Source organism: Coenobita brevimanus, chromosome 53 (genome assembly GCF_032717465.1).
Source record: "Coenobita brevimanus isolate Jiangsu-jjx chromosome 53, ASM3271746v2, whole genome shotgun sequence".
Lineage (NCBI taxonomy): Eukaryota > Metazoa > Arthropoda > Malacostraca > Decapoda > Coenobitidae > Coenobita > Coenobita brevimanus.
The window spans coordinates 42,113,176-42,135,740 of NC_137006.1; the positions used below are offsets into that span (position 1 = coordinate 42,113,176).

At 43.0% G+C, this 22,565-nt stretch overlaps 1 pseudogene; it reads right to left on the reverse strand.

The window, feature by feature from the left end:
* Positions 1-22,565, reverse strand: part of LOC145400808 (uncharacterized) — a 95,021-nt pseudogene that overhangs the window by 11,937 nt on the left and 60,519 nt on the right.

A 22,565-nucleotide genomic window follows, 5' to 3' on the forward strand; every position in this document is an offset into this window, starting at 1 on the left:
CCCTCGTAACTTTTTTTTTTTCGAGGATGGATGTGGTAAGAAGGCAGGAACTTAGCATGTCTCTTGTTCATCCGGCAAAAAAAGAAAAAGAAAATAGTTACGAATAGACAACTGAACTTACGCTGTTATTTCGAGCCCTTTTTATCTAGTTCAATTTATGCCGTGTTGATGGAGGCTACACATAAGCCCTCCATAATAATAATAATAATAATAATAACAATAATAATATAATAATAATAATAATAATAATAATAATAATAATAATTCCTCTATATGACGTCACGCGCTTTTCTCAGCCCTACCTCCTTGTCACCTGTCAAAACCAGGGCGGGAATTTTAAACAAGCAAGGTCCTCCCAATCAGGTCGCCTTTTGTAACGTTCCCTTTTGCTATCAACCCTCTCATGTTCGGGACAACTCCAGTATTCTATTTCAGCTAACGTCAGGCGATTTTTTTCCTCTGAGTGTGGAAGACGGGCACCCACCATCCACTCACTTGATGTAGTGTTGTCTTCTGGTAACTCTACAATAAGTGAAAAACAGATTCTTGTAGCCTAGATAACTATTTACTACGCTGGGTGGTAACCATATATCCAAATGAACGCCTGGGTCCGTTACTATAAACAGTAGGGATTCATCATAAGGTTACAAAATGGCGGAAATCTGTCTCAAATTTTTAGGAGCGGGTCGTAAATCTTGGCACTCGATCGCGGGGGTAAACATGGCCGCCGCTGCACAATGACAACAAATTCTTCACTATCAACCTTTTTCTTTTTCTTTCTTTTTTTTTGTGAGAGAGAAAGAAGCTACCAATAAACTCGGTGATGCAGAAATGGTCAGGAACTGCCACTTGGATCAACCAGGCATTATTTTTGCGACTAATTTGGATCGAGTGATGCTGAGAAGACCTACTGCAAAGAAGATGAGGGTGTGTGTTTGAACTGTGGCTCGCCATCTTTCCTCTATAATCATAATACTGACACCAGATGTATTACGCTCTTTTTTCTCCCACACGGCCAACATTTTCGTCCTTTTGCTGCTTATTTCACGTAGTTCAGTGGCAGAAAAGGACAATGCAGCCACTCTACGCCCTGTCCATAGCACTTCTTCGTAACTAGCACCATATTCTAGTGTTCAGCTATTGTTGCAACTCAACATTTAAGGAGAGATGGAAATTTTGGGACAAGTTAGAGTAAAAAGAGTATAGTACACAGGTATTAGTTTATGAGCCAGCTTATATGGTTCTGTAGACTATATGTGGTTGTAGGTGGTGGCGACCATCATCCACTCACTCGATGAAGTGTTGCGTAATTCTTCCTTCACCTCTATCGCTCTTTTTCTGTGTCTGTCCCCCCTTTTCCTATTTCTCCCATCTTACCTGTCACTTTTTATTACTCCTCTTCCTTTTCAGGCGGCTTTACACTGAGTGACAAGCCAAATGGTTTCCACTAAGCCATGAAACCATTTACAACGCTGGGTGGTAACCATATAACCAACTCATAAGTGTTCCCTACGTGTCAGCAAGTGGGTTGGCGGAGGGTTAGTGCCCCTCCCCGTAAAACAACTAACTCAAAGACAAATGACCGCCCCTTACGGAATTAGGCGTCTGGCTATAGATAGACAGAATATGTATGTGCAAAGGGATTCTCTGTTTGATTGTGTGAAGGAGAAAAATGCTGAAAAATTATATTGGGTAGACATTGCACCATTTCACAATATAGCCGTCATTAATAGTTTCTCTTAATAATAATAATAATAATAATAAATAATAATAATAATAATAATAATAAAAACACTATGACACGTAGGATGATGATTTTGAGGTCTACATGGATATTTTGAATGTTGAGGATTTGACTGGAACATACCGGTAATTATTTAAACACCAAAGGAACGATATTATAACGGCCACTGATCTAAAAGCGGCCAATTTCCGAGACCATTATTGTCCCGTATTGCTATTTTGGGCAATATTTAAAGAACTATGAAACAGAATGACGATCCCTGAGTTTACCGCATGTATAATGATGATGATGATGGTGGTGGTGGTGGTGGTGGTGGTGGTGGTGGTGGTGGTGGTGGTGGTGATGATGATGATGATGATGATGATGATGATGATGATGATGATGATGATGACGATGATGATGGTGATGATGATGATGATGATGATGATGATGATGATGATGATGATGATGACGATGACGATGATGATAGTGGTGATGATGATGATGATGATGATGAGAGCGTTATACAGAAAAGGAGACGAGTTGAGGCAGTGAGGCAGGTAAGAAGGGAGAAGGAGGGAAAATCTGAGAGGGAATACAGGCAGATGCAGGTATGGAAGCTCCCTAACACCTTTTCCTAAGCGATTTATTTTTATTTTTACACCTTACTGTCCTCTTGTGTTATATAAATCCTTCAAATATCGCCATACTTTGCATAAATAACGTACAAAATGATATTAACCAGTCATATCCAAAAATAAATCGCTAGGGAGGATGTGTTAGGGAGCCTCCTTACCCCACGAGAGTATGTACCAAGGATGTAGGTAGAAAGAGAAGGGCAGAAAGAATAAAGAAATGAATAAGGAAAAAAAGAATGAAGGAAAGCTAAGAGGCGAGATATGAAGGAAGAGGTGAGGAAGGTGGGGTATGAAGAGGTGAGGAAGGTGGGGTATGGAGGAGGAGGTGAGGAAGGTGGGGTATGTAGGAAGAGGTGAGGAAGGTGGGGTATGTAGGAAGAGGTGAGGAAGGTGGGGTATGAAGAGGTGAGGAAGGTGGGGTATGGAGGAAGAGGTGAGGAAGGTGGGGTATGAAGAGGTGAGGAAGGTGGGGTATGGAGGAGGAGGTGAGGAAGGTGGGGTATGGGGGAAGAGGTGAGGAAGGTGGGGTATGTAGGAAGAGGTGAGGAAGGTGGGGTATGGAGGAAGAGGTGAGGGATGAGGGAAAGGTATAGGGTATGCTGATGGTGGCAGTAGTGGTAGTGTTTCCTTTATAATTATGTGTTTGACTCTGAGCACTGACTAGATAGCCCGTTCCCTTACTTCCAGCAATCCTCCTACACGCCGCACTCCTTCATATATCATTTTTATATCTTATGTGTTTGGCTCTGGGGCATAGATTCAATAGTGCGTTCCTTGAATCCTCGTAGCCCTCATGTGAGCCACGCAGCTCTCCTACGTAACGTACAACTTCAAATGTCACTTATCTGGATAGATAGGTACACAGATAGATAGATAGATAGATAGATGGACAGATAGACAAGTAGATGCAGACAGACAGATAAGTAGATAGATAGAGATAGATGTAAACAAATTGACAGACAGATATCTGACGCTGGGCATAAACCAGAAAGAGGCATAATAATGTTCCTACCTGACACACAAACTTTATGGTTCCCCCCCTCTCTCTCTCTCTCTCTCTCTCTCTCTTTCTTTTTTACTCCAATTCTGTGTCTAGAGTAGGCACACCACTCCCCGAGGCTCAACAGCTCCCCTACATGCTACAAACTTTTTAGGCGTCACTCACCCCTAGGCGAGGTGTCCCTGGGCCTGCGCTGCCGGTGGTGGTGGTGGTGTGTGGGTGGGGCGGTGGGTGAGGGTGAGGTGGTGGCGGGGGGCATCATATCACAGGGCAGGGACCCCGTGTTCATGGCATTCTGGGGCGGTGACCCGTGTAGCAGCGGGTCAGAGCCACACCGGGCCAGCGGCGGAAACCCCTCCGTCCGCAGCCGCTGTAACAAATGCCAAAATGTTTATATCCGTACATGACACAATATCCGTACATATTAATATCCGTACACAACACATTAATATCCATACACGACACATTAATATCCGTACACAACACATTAATATCCATACACAACACATTAATATCCGTACACGACACATTAATATCCGTACACAACACATTAATATCCATACACAACACATTAATATCCGTACACGACACATTAATATCCGTACACGACACATTAATATCCGTACACAACACATTAATATCTGTACACGACACATTAATATCCGTACACAGCACATTAATATCCGTACACGACACATTAATATCCGTACACAGCACATTAATATCCGTACACAGCACATTAATATCCGTACACAGCACATTATTATCCACCTTCCACTACCACCACCAATGCTACCACTATCACCACCACACCTACCACTATCACCACCAACACCTCTCATTGAACCTACACCACGCACTTAAAGGGGAGCTACCTCTTGCTGTGTGTGTGTGTGTGTGTGTGTGTGTGTGTGTGTGTGTGTGTGTGTGTGTGTGTGTGTGTGTGTGTGTGTGTGTGTGTGTGTGTGTGTGTGTGTGTGTGTGTGTGTGTGTGTGTGTGTGTGTGTGGTAGGGGACGAAATCATGGGAGTGTTAACAGAAAAAAAAAAAACTAACGCCAAAACCACAAGAAAAACAACGCAAAAAAAACTAATAACGAAGATCTGCATTATTTATTTATTTATTTACTATCAATTTAATCATCAAAATATCGCCTCTGCCAATACATTCACTGATTAAACCTGTCCCATCAACAACAACAATAATAACACACACACACACACACACACACACACACACACACACTTAAAGACGAACGACCTCTGTGAGTGAGTGTGTGTGTGTGTGTGTGTGTGTGTGTGTGTGTGTGTGTGTGTGTGTGTGTGTGTGTGTGTGTGTGGTGTACTGTTGTGGTGTGGTGTGGTGTGGTGTGGTGGTGTACTATCGTGGTGCTCTCGTTCCCTTCCCCCTCCCCACCCCCTGTTTACCTTTCCCCCCCTCCCCTACCCTTTGCTCCCTCCCCCTTCCCCCTTCCCTCCCTCGTTCCTTTCCCTCCCCCCTTCCCCTCCACAGACACCCCCACTGTCGGATATAAATGCTTTTGTTTCCCTTTCCCACTTCTCTCCCCTCCCCCTCTCTTCCCCCTCTCCTCTTTCCTCTTCCCACTCTCCCCTCTACCCTCCTCTTCTCTCCCTCTCCCCTTGTACTTTCCCTGTTCCTTCCTTCCCCTTTCCTTCCCCTTTCGCTTCCTCCTTCCTCTTTCCACATATTTTTTCCACCTCCACGTCTCTCTGTTCCTCCCTTCATCTTGCCTTCCTCTCCCTTCCCCTTCCCTTTCCTCCCTCCCTTCCTCCCCTTCAATCTTGCGGTGGGATTGGGTGGGGGTTGCGTGGGGTGAGGGGTGAGCAGGGTGGAAGTGGGCGTAAGATGATTATGCACCAAATTAATACCAGACTGACCCCACTGACCTGGATGGGGATGGGGTGGGACATGGTGGGATGGGGTGAGGGGTGAGTAGGGTGGACGGGGTGGGGTGGGGTGAGGGGTGAATAGGGTGGAAGTGGGTGTAAGATGATTATGCACCAATATCAGCCTGACCCCACTGACCTGGATGGTGGGTGAGAGGATAGGCGAGGAGCATCCCGAGTGAGGGCGTGATGTGGAGCGACGAGAGGCCACTGAGGAGGTCGACTTATAGGAGCGGGCGATGTCGGTCAGCTGTCGAATCTGGTCGTCGGAGAAGTCTGGGTGACGAAACGGCAGGTTGCGTTTGCTGGGGAGGAGAGAAAGGGGAATGTCAGGTTTAATTTCGTACAAAGAAGTAGCTTAAAGAGACAAAATAGTAACAGCTGCTTATTCCCAATCATAACTACGTACAGTACCCTTCGTGGGTTACATTATCAGGTAGTATATCCTTCCCAGTACAGATGGCTATCATTTTTGCTGCCAATAGTTAGCACTCTGCATTTACTAATACTAATATCCATCTGCTCTGTGTGGGTTAATTTAAAAGTTGTATTAAGATTTCCGTGACTCGTCTACCGGTACCTCTCTCATTTCGTATCCGCTGTGATACCAGTGTTTGTTACATCAGCAAATTTCCATACTTTACAATATAGCACGGCGGAACTGTGCACCGTACTGGAGGGCTTATCAAAGTCAGGGATCCAACCTTATCTAAAACTTGGTCCTGGTTGAGGTCTACCACTGATCAAAATTTCCATTTCACAGGTGCTCCCGAAAGCCCCTGGTTGCCATAAAACGCGTTCTCTAAATACCATTGTCTCCTCCTCCTCCTCCTCCTCAATCCTGGAGAAACACATGTCTCACTTAATTCGAGTGTAAAAAAAAAATGAACAGGACCCAATACTAAACCCCTGCGACACTCAGCTTGTAATGCCCAACCAGTCTGATTGATTTAAATCTGTAATGAATATGTTTAAGCCACGTAAGTCAATTATCGATCCACCTGAGCACACTACCACTGAAACTATGCAACTTAGCTTCCAAGTCTGATCGTGAACTTTATATAATGTCTTTTGAAACTCGAGACAGACACTCAATGGCTCTGGTATCGCCATACATAATGATTATATTATTTAAAAAAAAAAAAAAAACAAGAGATTCGTAGGTTGAGCGATTATTCCGAAAAACAAGTTGTGAATAATTATCAAGACCATTATATATTTTGTTTGTGGGTATCTGACGACCTTCTCTTCTGAGTCACCAACAACTTGCAAAACAACGATGCACAGTGAATCAGACAGGAAATTTATAGTGTGTGTGTGTGTGTGTGTGTGTGTGTGTGTGTGTGTGTGTGTGTGTGTGTGTGTGTGTGTGTGTGTGTGTGTGTGTGTGTGTGTGTGTGTGTGTTTACCTTTGAATACCTGAATTACGTCTGTTAGCTTACACTCTTCTGGCACTTTGCAAATCCCTAATGATACGATGAAATATTACACTAAAATCCTAATACTTCTTTTCTACCTCTTTTCATGCATGGGAATATTTTAAACCGGTGCAGGTGTTTTAATTACTTAGAGGTTAATGAATGGGAGCTGTAAATCTCTCGCAAACTTTCTCATTAACCACAGTCCAGCCATAAATCTCTCTCTAACCACAATCCATAAATCTCTCTCTAACCACAATCCGTAAATCTCTCTCTAACCGCAATCCGTAAATCTCTCTCTAACCACAATCCATAAATCTCTCTCTAACCACAATCCATAAATCTCTCTCTAACCGCAATCCATAAATCTCTCTCTAACCACAATCCGTAAATCTCTCTCTAACCGCAATCCGTAAATCTCTCTCTAACCGCAATCCGTAAATCTCTCTCTAACCACAATCCATAAATCTCTCTCTAACCGCAATCCATAAATCTCTCTCTAACCACAATCCATAAATCCCTCACTAACCACAATCCGTAAATCTCTCTCTAACCGCAATCCGTAAATCTCTCTCTAACCACAATCCATAAATCTCTAACCACAATCCATAAATCTCTCTCTAACCACAATCCATAAATCTCTCTCTAACCACAATCCATAAATCTCTCTCTACCCGCAATCCGTAAATCTCTCTCTACCCGCAATCCGTAAATCTCTCTCTACCCGCAATCCGCAAATCTCTCTCTAACCGCAATCCATAAATCTCTCTCTAACCGCAATCCGTGAATCTCTCTCTAACCACAATCCATAAATCTCTCTCTAACCACAATCCGTAAATCTCTCTCTAACCACAATCCGTAAATCTCTCTCTAACCGCAATCCGTAAATCTCTCTCTAACCGCAATCCGTAAATCTCTCTCTAACCGCAATCCGTCCATGCTGTCTTCCCTCATGTTAAATATTCCGCCTTAACTCCGTATCATTCTCGGTCTTCGCCTCCTCTGTCTCCCATCAAGTTCGTTTCTGTGTACGTTTTCAGCCCTTTCCACACGATGATGTCCTGCTATGGTTACCACCCGACGATTATACTGTGCATAGGAGTAACTTTTCGAATTAGTGTAGGTTGATGCAGTCTTCATTAACCCCTTCACTGCCAAAGTTCCACCTTAAATCGAATAATATCATGTGGCGGAGGGAAGAATAGAGAATAATAATAATAATAATAATAATAATAATAACAATAGTAACAATAAAAATAATAGTAACAGCAATAATAATAATAATAATAATAATAATAATAATAACAGCAATAGTAATAATAATAATAATAATAATAATAATAATAATAATAATAATAACGATAACATTAAATCAAATAAAATCACCTAGGCGAGGAAAGAACAAAATAACAGACAATCACACAGACGGGATTAACACCTCTAAATCCACCTCTAAATCCAGCTATGTAAATGGTAAGTATAATCCACAAAGAAATCCACACAAATGCCTGGGATTAATCAGCCGCATAAATCCCACGTCAATAATAATCCCAATGCATAGTAATTTTATAAGGCCGTGTGTAGGTAAATACGCTTATTGTATCTTGGAATGTGTGTGTGTGTGTGTGTGTGTGTGTGTGTGTGTGTGTGTGTGTGTGTGTGTGTGTGTGTGTGTGTGTGTGTGTGTGAGAGAGAGAGAGAGAGAGAGAGAGAGAGAGCGTCACAGGTGAAGAGTAAGCCTAGGGATATAATAATGAGGAGAGATGAGCTGAGAGAGGTGAGCTGTGCTGGGGAGAGGTGAGCTGAGGTGAGCTGTGCTGGGGAGAGGTGAGCTGAGGTGAGATGAGCTGGGGAGAGGTAAGCTGAGGTGAGATGAGCTGGGGAGAGGTGAGCTGAGGGGAGGTGAGCTGGGGAGAGGTGAGCTGAGGGGAGATGAGCTGGGGAGCGGCGTGAAATGAGGTGTGGAGGTGACTTGCCTGGGAGCGAGAAAGTTGACGGTAATGATGTAAAATGATATCTTTCCCCCCCTCCTTTCCTACCTACCTACCTACATCGTACCTACTTACCTACCTACCTACATATACAGTACATACATACCGTACCTACCTACCTACCTACATACATCGCACCTACTTACCTACCTACCTACCTATCTACCTACCTACCTATGTACATACATACATACATATATACTGTACCTACTTACCTACCTACCTACCTACCTACTTACCTACCTACCTACTTACCAACCTACTTACCTACCTAATTACCTGTCTGTCTACTTACTGATGCTATTACGTACCTACCTACCTTCCTACCTACCTGTCTACTTATGGTACTTACCTACTTACATAGCACTGGAGAGGGGCGCCTTCACGTGGTGGCACTGATATAACTGGGTGGTGGAGCTGCCTGGTTATACACACGTCCCTCAACTCCCTCCCTATCCCCCGAAAGGACGATGGTGGACTGCAGGAGGAGGGCAACTTCAGCCTGCAGCCCACTGGGTTCACGTTCAGATAAGCCTGGGGTTGCTACTATTATTATCTACCTAGTCAATAAATAGATAGATAGATAGATAGACAGATAGACAGACAGAGAGACAGACAGACAGCAGACAGAAAGGTTGAAGAATAATAAAAATACATGTGGATAAATAGATATATAGATAGATAGACAGATAGACAGACAGATAGATAGACAGACAGATAGACAGACAGACAAACAGACAGACAGACAGATAGGTAGAAAAATATATAAGAAAACGAATATATAGCTAAACAGATAGATAGATAGACAGATAGATAAATAGACAGACAGATAGATAGATAAAGCAGGGAACCTCGTATTAAGAACTATAACTACACGCCTTTCCCTATTTTATACAAGGGGTGGTAAGAGAGGGTGACTGTTGTGTGAAAGGACGGGAGTTCGATTCCTGACTGGGATAGAACAATTTAAAATATCGTTAAAACAGACTACTAATCTTCCACATACTCCACCAATATGTAAAAAAAAAAAATAGATGGATAGATAGATAGATAGACAGATAGATGGATAGATAGATGGATAGATAGATCGACAGGCAGATAGATGGATGGATGAATAGACAGATAGATAGATAGGAAGACAGATAGTTGGATGGATGGATGGATGGATGGATGGATAGATAGATAGATACAGACTGATAGATAAATAGATGGATAGACAGATAGATAGATAGATGGATGGATAGATATATAGATAGATAGATAGACAGATAGATAGATGGATGGACAGACAGATAGATATAGATAGATAAATAAAATAAATAAATCGCCAATCCTGAATAAGACAGCCCTAGTATGCATTCAGTATGGACGGTGGGTACTGGTGCTGATGTGGTGATATGGGCAACTGTTTTGTAATATACGTACACAATGCTGAAGGGTGCTGCTGCTGCTGCTGATGATGATGATGATGATGATGATGTGGTGATGAAGATGATGATAGTAATAATAATAATAATAATAATAATAATAATATAATAATAATATAATAATAATAATAATAATAACTAAACCAGAAAAAATAATACATGCGGCTGTGGATTTAGGCCAATTTAAAACAACCAGTCTAAAGAAAAAAAACACGAAAAGAAAAAGAAAGTTGGCTATAGATCTTTGGCACGTAAAAAAATAAAAATAAAAATAATAATTACAACTCGAAATCAAATGACCTTGACCTCTTCCGGCGGTGACCTAGTTTCGGCGATTCGTCTCAAGTTTTCTAATTGGAGGTTTTGGAAGTTGGGTGGATTTCGGCTCCGTCCTCATACCTTTATTTTCTTTCTTTCTTTCTTTCTTTCTCTCTTTCTGGAACAGACGAAAACACACACACACACTTCCCCCGTCTCTCTCTCATCCTGTCCACCCATCCCACCCAACTTCCACCCACCCCACCTATCCTCCACCCATCCCACCCATCCTCTCCACCCATCTCACCCATCCTCCACCCACCCCACCCATGCACTCCACCCATCCCACCTATCCTCCATCCACCCCACCCATCCTCCCCACCCATCCTCTCACACCGCACCTGTACCACCTGCACCCTTGAGACGCAGGTAAAATTAATTAACCCTTTCAGACCAACGACGTATATTATCAAGCTACCTGCTGACGATTTTACTCAGCTTAGGAAAATCTCGGAAAAGGGAGACTTAAGGAATGTAGCACCGTCTTCCTCGTATTTAATAAGGACATCTATAAATACGAGAGGAAAATACGTGGTGTTGAATTGGCGTATTTTATGTTCATCTCTCCTGATTCCTGCCATTATATAGTATTAGGATTACACGAAATCAGATTGCACGAATGGACAACGCGTATTCATGCATCTGCACGTACTGATTGCGCGAATGGACAACGTGTTTTCTTGCATCTGCACGTACTGACTGCACGAATGGACAACGTGTTTTTCTGCAACTGCACGTAATGGTAAACAAAACAGTGTATCGGTTTGTTTAGATCATGAATTAGAATGCAGAGTTGGTGCAATATTGGAAATTGGTAATACTTCTTTTATGTCGACCATATACTACATCTATCTGTCTATCTATCTATCTATCTATTTATCTATCTATCTATCCATCTATCTATTAAACTTGGTAGGCAGATACAAACACCGTTCTCTCATTTCGTAATCTATACATGAATGAAAACTGGTAGCATTCTTTTGTACGACTACCGACAGAGAGAGAGAGAGAGAGAGAGAGAGAGAGAGAGAGAGAGAGAGAGACCGAGCATTAAGTGTGTGTTTTTCGTGCAAATAATCTGTTGCATAAAAAACGTTCTTGTACCACTGGAAAGCTTTTTAATTTTTCTCTCTGTATCTAACTTTTTTCTCTCTTCCTTTTCAGTTTTATCTTCTTCTTTTTCTTTTTTATCCAGTGGTAGAGGGAGTATGCAGAACACCGCACTCTTTACCCAGGAAATCCTTCGAACTGATAGTGGATTCTTTTTATTTTTTGAGTTGGACATCCATTTTTTTTTTTACACGTAATCTTGCGAATTAGTTTTTTGTGCATGATTTTTAAAGTTTGTGTCAAAGCAAAAAAAGATGCCCAGGAGAAAATTATACCATGTTTATTTATGCTGACGGGAGAACTGTGGTGTGGAGATGGACGCTGTGTGTTGGTTGGTAGTGGTATTGGAGGCTTTCATCAGAATCTTTCTCCAAGTGAGTGAATATGGAAGTAAGCACGCGTTGCTCTCATGTACCTTGTGTCTTAAGGGCCAGGTAGAATTGCTTGATTACCTACGACACAGATATGGACGCATTTGGTATATTACTGGGGTTATTACTGGATGATATTATTCAGCTGGGGAAACCTTTACTAGCCACAGCGTCAACCATCACGACTCCTTGGCATTTCTCAGCTTGTTTTCTACTCCTTCACATACTCAAGCCATAACATCCCCTTGAGTACTAGATGCCACACATGTGATTACAGTTCAGTTTAATATACTAACACTGCATCACACTACATGTTCACAATGATCACCATCGTTCACAAACACAAAGCATCATTACTCGTCCTTGGATGAAACTTGCGCCAACGTACGTACCTGGAATGAGAATATTTACAAGAGTATGATTTCTCTATCTGTGTGTGTGTGTGTGTGTGTGTGTGTGTGTGTGTGTGTGTGTGTGTGTGTGTGTGTGTGTGTGTGTGTGTGTGTGTGATAAGGTGAATAGACTTTGGTGCAGGTCAATCAAAGGTCAAGGTCACAAGATAAGATCAAAGTTCAGGGATCCACGTTATCATGAATGCCTGACGTAATCCGAACAAAACCAGGCACGTACACTGTGTGAGGGAGGAGAAGGTACTCAATACTTGTGGTCTAATTCGATCAAAGGTCAAGGTCATGAGTCAGGATCAAGAATTAAGGTCAGGGGTCAAGGTGAGGGGTCGAAGTTAGGGGTCAAGGATACGGGTTAAAGTCAGTGATCAAGGTTAGCAGGAAAGGTCAGGGATCAAGGTCATGGATTAAGGTCTGGGGTCAAGTTCAGGGGTCAAGGTCATAGATCGAGGTCAAGGTCAGGGGTCGAGGTTACAACTGAGTGACGTCATTGGTCTCCTTTAGCACAGTACGATAATTACAAAGAGACTATAATCCGGTCTATACCTAAATCCTTCCATCCAACCTGAAGGAATTACTCACATTTAAGGTAAGACTCCACTAGATTTCCGTGCAACCTCCCCTCCTCATCTCATCCTTCAAGCCATACCGCACTCTGTCATATCTCGGCTGACTCCTGATACAAGTTTAAAGATATTCTCATGTGTATGCAAATGGGGGAATGACGAGGGAAAAATTTGCTATGCCTATATTAAAAAGACCTTTTCTGGTTATTAAAACATGTCAGAGCTTTCCCGTCCCATGTGTTGGCTGGAAAATGGGTTTAGTTGGTGATGATGATGATGATGATGATGATGATGATGATGATATTGAGGAGGAGGAGGAGGAGGAGGAGGAGGAGGAGGTTGATGATGATGATGATGATGATGATGATGATGATGATGATGATGATGATGAGGAGGAGGAGGAGGAGGAGGTTGTTGATGATGATGATGATGATGATGATGAATATTGCACGGGTCTAAGGTGCTGTAGCCATTATTAACAAATACACACAAACAGAGCTCTTTTCGTATCCTTCATTCATATAATACAAAATGCATGATGTCTTTTTAGGTGTTTTGGATACTTTGTGACGAGTGTACACCCACTAAAAAAATATTGGTTACCCTTGTTGTGTGATACAATATGACATAAGGACCAAGGATTCTGAACTACTACCAGTACCAATTGAACAGTTTCACTTTTACAAATCATTTCAGAGTTCATCGCACCCAGAGGTAAAGATAATTTTTTTTTGGGTGGGTGTACCTGGAAGTGTTATATGAAACTTTTAATTCATATCAAGGACAATTCCCACACCCAGCCAGAAAAGCTCTAATAAATTCTTCTGCAGCTTTCTACCTTTTACCGTACTGAGATCTCCAGCACTGACTAACAGAAAAATTAAGAACAAGTGAAGATTGCTATGTGCTGAAGAAGAAATGAGTGTGTTTGTGTGGTGATCTTATTAACATACGATGAATAGCCAAATCCAGTCAGGCTCACATGTCTTGTTAATCAGGTACATTTGTATTACGATGATGTAATTTACATATTTCCAGGAAAGTTTACAGGTGGATTTATTTGATGTATAAGTTTATATATATATATATATATATATATATATATATATATATATATATATATATATATATATATATATATATACTGTATATATATATATATATATATATATATATATATATATATATATATATATATATATATATATACTGTATATATATATATATATATATATATATATGTGTGTGTGTGTGTGTGTGTGTGTGTGTGTGTGTGTGTGTGTGTGTGTGTGTGTGTGTGTGTGTGTTTATGCAAGGAAGTAGGAATCAAAGGCCAGAACCCAAAGGCCTGAACCCAAAGGCCCGCTGCATACATGAAGGACTGCGAGTAACGGTTAACTCTTGCATTAGAGAGCTGGACAAAGGAAGAGAGTTAGTTGTCAGACGGGTGCTACAGGCACGCCGAAGTGGTGAAAGGATGCAAGCAGAGAGTTCAGAGGAGCAGTGACCATTGAAGCAGCTATAGAAAAGAGATACTGATGCAGCAGTGCGTTGAAGAGACAAAGCTTGAAGGGAACCAGTAAGAGGAGGAGAGTTAACGAGACACACAGAGGCAAATATAAACCGGCGTATAAATTCAACAACTGTGTAGTGGGTAAAGAAGGCACTGAGTCGTTTTAATACACCTAATCTCTTGGGAGCAGATTTTACCCAAGAGGTAATATGATATTTTCAAGATAAATCCCGAGTGAATGAAACTCCAAATATGTTCAAAGATGATGCAGGACTGAGCTGGATAATGATAAAAATTAAAGGATACTCTGTGGAAGATTTTGTCGAGTTGATAGATGTAAGAACTGAGTTTTTGATGAGCAGAAAGAATTTGAGATGCACAGTTCACGACTTTTAGTACGAATGAAATTATTTTTAGCAGAGCGGGGAACAGATTTAACATGAATCCCGAGCAGAGACATAATAGAGATGAGATTCAGGGGTGGGTTGGCTCCGGTACCTTTTATAGCCTATGTCCTCTCCTTGTTGTGGAAAGCATTAGAATATGAGTGATTTTTGCATTAGTCACACTGAGAGAGCTCTTGGCTATGGAAGCTATAATAATTCCTGGGAAAGTCAAAGAAGTACTGCCTGAGGGCCTCCCAATCAGCGGCTCCAAAGTACCACAGCCATCACTTCTTCGGAGGGTACTCTACTAAAGTGACAGGATAGATTAGTCAGGTTAAGGTGATAAGATTGTGATCGGAGGAGCCCAATAGAGAGAAACGAATAAGGGAAGAAGCAGAAGGATTAGTTGTAAAAAAGAGGTCAGGTATGCCGGAACTCTCTCCAAGGTGGTCAGGGATCTGTGTAGGGTGCTGTACAAGCTGCTCTAGGTCATTAAGGATAGCAAGATGCAGGCTAGTTCAAGATAGATCAATGCGTGGAGAGGAAAGCCAAAGGTGGTGGTGAACACTAAAATCACCTAGAGGAAACATACAGGTGGAATGAGCAGTAAGGGGTGGGCGGGATGGGGAGAAAGGGTTAAATGGGATGGACAGAAGTGCGTGGGTGGGATGAACAGAAAGGGATGGGTGGGATGGGCTATGATGGAGGTGGGTGGTGGGTGTAGGGGCGGGATGATGGGCGTTGTAGTTCTCGCATTTCACCCTGAGATGAAAGCTGGGCATGGCAGAACTACTCACCTGTCATCCTGGGTTTTCTCTGAGTGTGACTGTGGCTTCTGAACCTGGCCCATCCTGACATTTGATGGTCCTCCCTCACAACACCCTCATTCTATTTTTTACTCCCTTTCTCCCTCTTTCTCTTCACCAACACATATTTTCAGAGTTCTACTGCACAATCCCTGAGTTCATCCAGGGTGGGTTGAGTTTTCGACGACCGTGTTCCTGAAATACGCGCATTCTTTACCAACGCGGAATTTTAGAGTTCTTATGTCTGATTATGTTTCCTATCTCTTGTGGGGCATTCTCTCTCTCTCTCTCTCTCTCTCTCTCTCTCTCTCTCTCTCTCTCTCTCTAATATTCGTCAATTTTCTTTACCACATCACAAGATGATGATCACCTCCCTCACCACCACCACCACCATCATCATCATCTCCCTCAATATCATCATTATTTTAACAGGATCATCACTACCCTCCATCACCACCTGCTTCATCACTATCACCACCCTCACCATTACTCAGAATCATCACTAAATTCAACCATCACTTTTACTCTCTTCAGCATTCACTTCTCACCACCCTTCATGAGCATTACTATCATCACTTCCATCACCACAACGTCATCACCCCTCATCACCAAGTCTTAATCATCCTTCACACAATCCTCCATCATCACAACCACCATTACCAACCATCATCGCTATCACCATCCTCACAATCATCACCACCATCACCACATCAACATCCAGCCATCATCCCACCACCACCCACACCACTACCATTCTCACCACCACCCACACCCGCATAACCACAACCACCTTTCAAACTGCATGACCATTGTGTTAACTCTCATCACCACATCATCACCAGTATCAACCATACAATCACAACCATAACGACTCATCCTATAGTCATCAGCATCACTTCCACCCACCACCATCACCATCGTCCTCCACCCACACCCACACCAACACCCCTAACCATCACCCACCCAACCACCAACACCACCACCCTCACACCACCACCACAAACACCCACACATTTGCTAACTGTCCCTCTGCTCTTCTTCCTCCGTCGTAACCATCAACACCCACATAAACACTCCACACACGCACACACACGCACACACACACAACCCACGCCTCCGCCATCCAGGTAATTGCCCCTCCGCTCTTCTTTCTCCGTCATAACAAACGTTCACCCTTCAAACGTTTCATGCCTTTTTGCTGCTGATATTTTTAACGCTGCCGTCAGTTCTGCTATTTCGGTGACTCCACAGCCGATATTTTGTGATTTCTTGCTCTCTCACTATCACCACATCTCTCACGTCACATTCACGTTATTTGCACTATCGCCACATCAATTAACGTCACTTTCACTATCGGCACCATCTCGCACGTCACTTTCACTATCACTAACATCTCTCACGCCACTTTCACTCACGTCACTTTCACTATTACTACCATCTCTCACGTCACTTTCACTATCACTACCATCTCTCACGTCACTTTCACCATCACTACCATCTCTCACGTCACTTTCACCATCACTACCATCTCTCACGTCACTTTCACCATCACTACCATCTCTCACGTCACTTTCACGATCACCACCATCTCTCACGTCACTTTCACTATCATCACAATCTCACGTCATTTTCACTATCACTACCATCTCTCACGTCACTTTCACTATCATCACAATCTCTCACGTCATTTCACCCACTCACTATCATCACCATATCTCACGTCATTTTCATCCACTCACTATCACTACCATCTCTCACGTCACTCTCACTATCACTACCATCTCTCACGTCATCTTCACCCACTCACTATCACCGCTATCTCTCACGTCATTTTCACTCACGTCACTTTCGCTATCGTCACCATCTCTCACGTCACTTTCACTATCACCACCATCTCTCACGTCACTTTCACCATCACTACCATCTCTCACGTCACTTTCACTATCACCACCATCTCTCACGTCCCTTTCACCATCACTACCATCTCTCACGTCCCTTTCACCATCACCACCATCTCTCAATTCACTTTCACTATCACTACCATCTCTCACGTCACTTTCACTATTACTACCATCTCTCACGTCACTTTCACTATTACTACCATCTCTCACGTCACTTTCACTATTACTACCATCTCTCACGTCACTTTCACTATTACTACCATCTCTCACGTCATTTTCACCCACTTACTATCATCTCCATCTCTCACGTCATTTTCACTCACGTCACTTTCACTATCACTACCATCCCTCACGTCACTTTCACTATCTACCATCTCTCACGTCACTTTCACTATCTACCATCTCACGTCACTTTCACTCACGTCACTTTCACTATCTACCATCTCACGTCACTTTCACTCACGTCACTTTCACTATCACTACCATCCCTCAAGTCACTTTCACTATCTACCATCTCACGTCATTTTCACTCACGTCACTTTCACTATCACTACCATCCCTCACGTCACTTTCACTATCTACCATCTCTCACGTCATCTTCACTCATCACATTCACTATCACCACCATCACTACCGTAACTCAACACCAGTACCGTCACTATCCAATATCGCTACTCTCATCATCATCATCATCATCATCATCATCACTAATAAAACTCAAATAAGCCACAGTCCTTTCACCTTAACTTGGCCCAAATTTTCGTCCTTTTACAGCTTATTTCAGAAAAAGACAATATTGCAGCTCTACATCCTTTCCACTGCACTTCTTCGTGACTAGCACCATATAAAGTTTGAGAGAAATTGGTACAGAATCCTCATCACAACTCACAACCATCCTCATCATCACTATCATCACAATCACCGTTATCACAAGTCACTGTCATTATCACCAAGACTCGCTTTATCATAACTTGTTCATCACCAAAACACTTTCACATTAATTCTTTCACTATGGTTCTCTCTCTCTCTCTCTCTCTCTCTCTCTCTCTCTCTCTCTCTCTCTCTCTCTCTCCATCATCATACGTCTTTCTCATCACCATTACATTTTATCACATTAATTCTTTCACGACGATTAACCTCTCTCTCTCTCTCTCTCTCTCTCTCTCTCTCTCTCACACACACACACACACACACACACACACACACACACACACACACACACACACACACACACACACCTGCATCAATTCAGTCACTTCGGGCAAACAAGCAACAACATCACAACTACAAGAACTCTTATTTACACATCCCCCCTACAACATCCCTTTCTATTTCCAACATCCACCACCACCACCACCACCACAACTACTACTACTACTACCACCACCACCACCACAACTATAAGTCTTAGTAATGTATCTACCCCTCTTGCATCACTACATCACTACCACCACATCACTACATCATTACCACCACATCACCATCCTCACTTCGTCTATAACTTCATAAGGAGTTTCACTACGTATTGTATATAGTATTCATATCATATTCTGCTCACTCTTTTGTCTGTCTCACGCTGCACTCTGTTCACCTTTACACCCTGCCTCACTTTACACCCTGCCCCACCTTACACCCTGTCTCATCTTCACTCTGCCTCACCGTCACCCTGCCTCAGTTTGTTTGTTTTGTTTTGTTTTGTTTTTTTAGTAACAGAACAGAGGAAGGAAAAACAAATGAATAAACAAAAAATTCACACACCAGATTACCAGTGTCCTACATTCATAAAATATCTGTAACAGTTGGACTTGAACAGCTGTAGTTGAAGTTTGGTGGGAAACAACTCTGGGGAAGCGAGTTCCAGAGAGATGCAGTTCGGGGGATGAAAGAATTCTGATACGCAGGACGTCGCAATATGGCAGTGTGACATTCCAGTCGTGAGCGCTACCAGATGCCCGTGTAGCACGAGGGAAGGCATGGAGAGGTGGCACCATGGACGCAACTTCGTCTAAGCATTTGCCATAAAAATATCTGTAAAATAATGCAAGGGAGGCAACATTCCTTCTTACTTGCAGGGGAGGTAGTTTATTTGTAGTGGCGGGGTTGTTAATAATCCTAACAGCTTTGTTCCGAATTTTGTCTAGTTGTTTTAGTGCAACCTCTCCACATCCACTCCACAAGGGTTAGCAGTATTCAAGCTGAGAGCGCACATGACTCTTATAAATTATAGCTAACTGCTCATCAGCGAAGAAGTTACGGACTCTGTACAATAATCCAAGATTCTTTGAGGCGGTTTTAGCAAGTGATCTGACATGAGAGGTCCAGATGAAGGTATTGGTAGGTGAGACACCGAGAAATTCAATGCTCTTGGAGATGGGAATATTAGTGGCACTGAAGGTAATATACGAATCTGGCAATATCTGTCTATTAGTAAATTGCATATACTCGTATGTGGATTTACTAGCATTAAATGAGACAAGGTTGTTTTGTCCCCATTCATTTATCGTATTTAAATCTTGATTTATGGAGATGGCTGTACTGAGCTGAGGCAGAGGAAAAGCAGCATAACTCATCCAATTCCAAATATATAAATATAAATAAATAAATAAATAACTCCAGATTGAAATGAAATAATTGGTGGAGGGAAAGTAAAAATGAATACTTCGTCATCGATCTGAAGGGGTAAATGCTCTCACTACACCAACAACGCACACACACACACACACACCACACACACACACACACACACACACACACACACACACACACACACACACACACACACACACACACACACACACACACTACCTTCATATTAATGCTCAAAATTCACCATAACTTTCACAATACATACTCACACAACTTCATTCCTCTCACAGCATCACATTTACCACAACCCTCACACCACACCACACCACACCACACACCACCACACCACACCACACCACACACCACCACACCACACCACACCACACACCACCACACCACACCACACCACACACCACCACACCACACCACACTCTGTCTTCCTCATTACTCTTAGTCTCACCACATTCTCACACTACTTATACCTTAGCCACACCACAGCCTCACCACACTACACTACCACACTACACCATTACCCCCTTCAGGATGATAACTTTTTTTTTCAACAAGGGTGGTAGTAGAAGAAGTAGAAGTAGTAGTAGTAGTAGTAGTAGTAGTAGTAGTAGTAGTAGTAGTAGAAGTAGAGCACAATACTTAATCTATATCCTACTCACACCATATTTCTTCACCATAACCAACACCTCATCACACACCCACACTATACTATCTTCACCAACACTATACCACGATGATCATACCACATCATACCATACCACAATACTTTCATGCCCAACCACACCACACCAGCATCCTCACACCACGCCACAACACTACACAACACAATACCATATATTCTATTTTCATATCACACCACACCACACGACTACCATCCTCACACTACACCACAACATGCCACACCACACCACACCATATATCCACATTTCCACACCCTCATCACACCACACCAACACAAACATCCTAACCACCACACATCGCCTTTCTATTCCCTCACCACACCACACCACATCACTACATTCAAATATACTAACCACCAGACTACCTACTTCCTCACACCACACCACACCACACCACACCACACTACTCCTAGATCCTTACCGCCGGTGTCTATTTCGTTGTACCACATTACACAACACCATATCACACTATACAACACTCACACCACCACAACCAACCACAACACCACACTAACATCACACTCCACCACACCTATGCTACGGTACACCCTCACTACCCTAAAACACACCATACCACATTCATACCTCACCATACCATCAAAATCCCACAACCTTGCCACACCACACCACCACAACCAGTCACACCCCTCACCACACCCACACCACACATCAGCACTAGCCTACGCTACACCATACCAGTCCTACACCACAACACCCACACCACATCACCACACCACACCACCCATACCACAATATATATACATTCTTACCCAAACCTACAATATTTCATCACAACCTTCATCAAGTCATCGCAACTATAGTACCCTTCACCACACTACACCTGCCACACACCACACCACACCACAGTACTTCACACCACACAGCATGACACACCACACCACACCACATTACACCACATCACACCACACCACACCATAGCACAACACAGCACACCACATCACACTAAATCATATCACACGCCACACGACACGACACCACACCACACACCACACAACACCACACCACACCACACCACACCACACCACACCACCTGTAGAGCTCCACCTGTTGCTTTTGGTGGTCCCTCGGGTACTCTGCTCTGAGGAAAGGGAAAAAAAAAACAGTATTGATCGCGTGAGAGAAAGAGAGAGGGAGAGAGAGAGAGAGGCAGCCCCAGTAACCTCCTCCAGCCATCTCACTCACTCACTCACTCTCTCACACACGCAAATCTACCTCACATCACCAAGGAGATGAACCACGCAAACTTCAACACAACACTTCAAAAAAACCGCCAAATCACCGAATCCAAGAATGCGGATTTTAGTGAGTGTGTGTGTGCGCGCGTGTCCATCCACTCACTTCAACAAATTCGCCAAATAACCGCCACTTTTAGCACTTATAGGCCACTTTTCCCCCTCCACTTAGAAGGCCATAAGTGTGAAGGACAATTCGGGGTAGGCAAGATGTGTGCAAACGTGCTTGGGAAACGTTTGGAGGATATTTTTGTGAAGGGAAAATAATGGACCCCGAGAGAGATGCGCAAGGGACGGTGGTCGCGACAAGACTGATGGATGCTTTAGGAAGACGAGGCAGGGAGGGAGGGAGGGAAAGGAAGGGAGGGGAATGAGGGAGGGAGAGGAGAGATGAAAGGATGGAGGGAAAGGTAGGGAGGGATGGTGAGAAGGTGGGGAGAGAGGGAGAGGAAGGGAGGGGAATGAGGGAGGGAGAGGAGAGAGGAAAAGGTGGAGGGAAAAGTAGGGAAGGATGGTGAGAAGGTAGGGAGGGATGGAGAGAAGGTAGGGTGC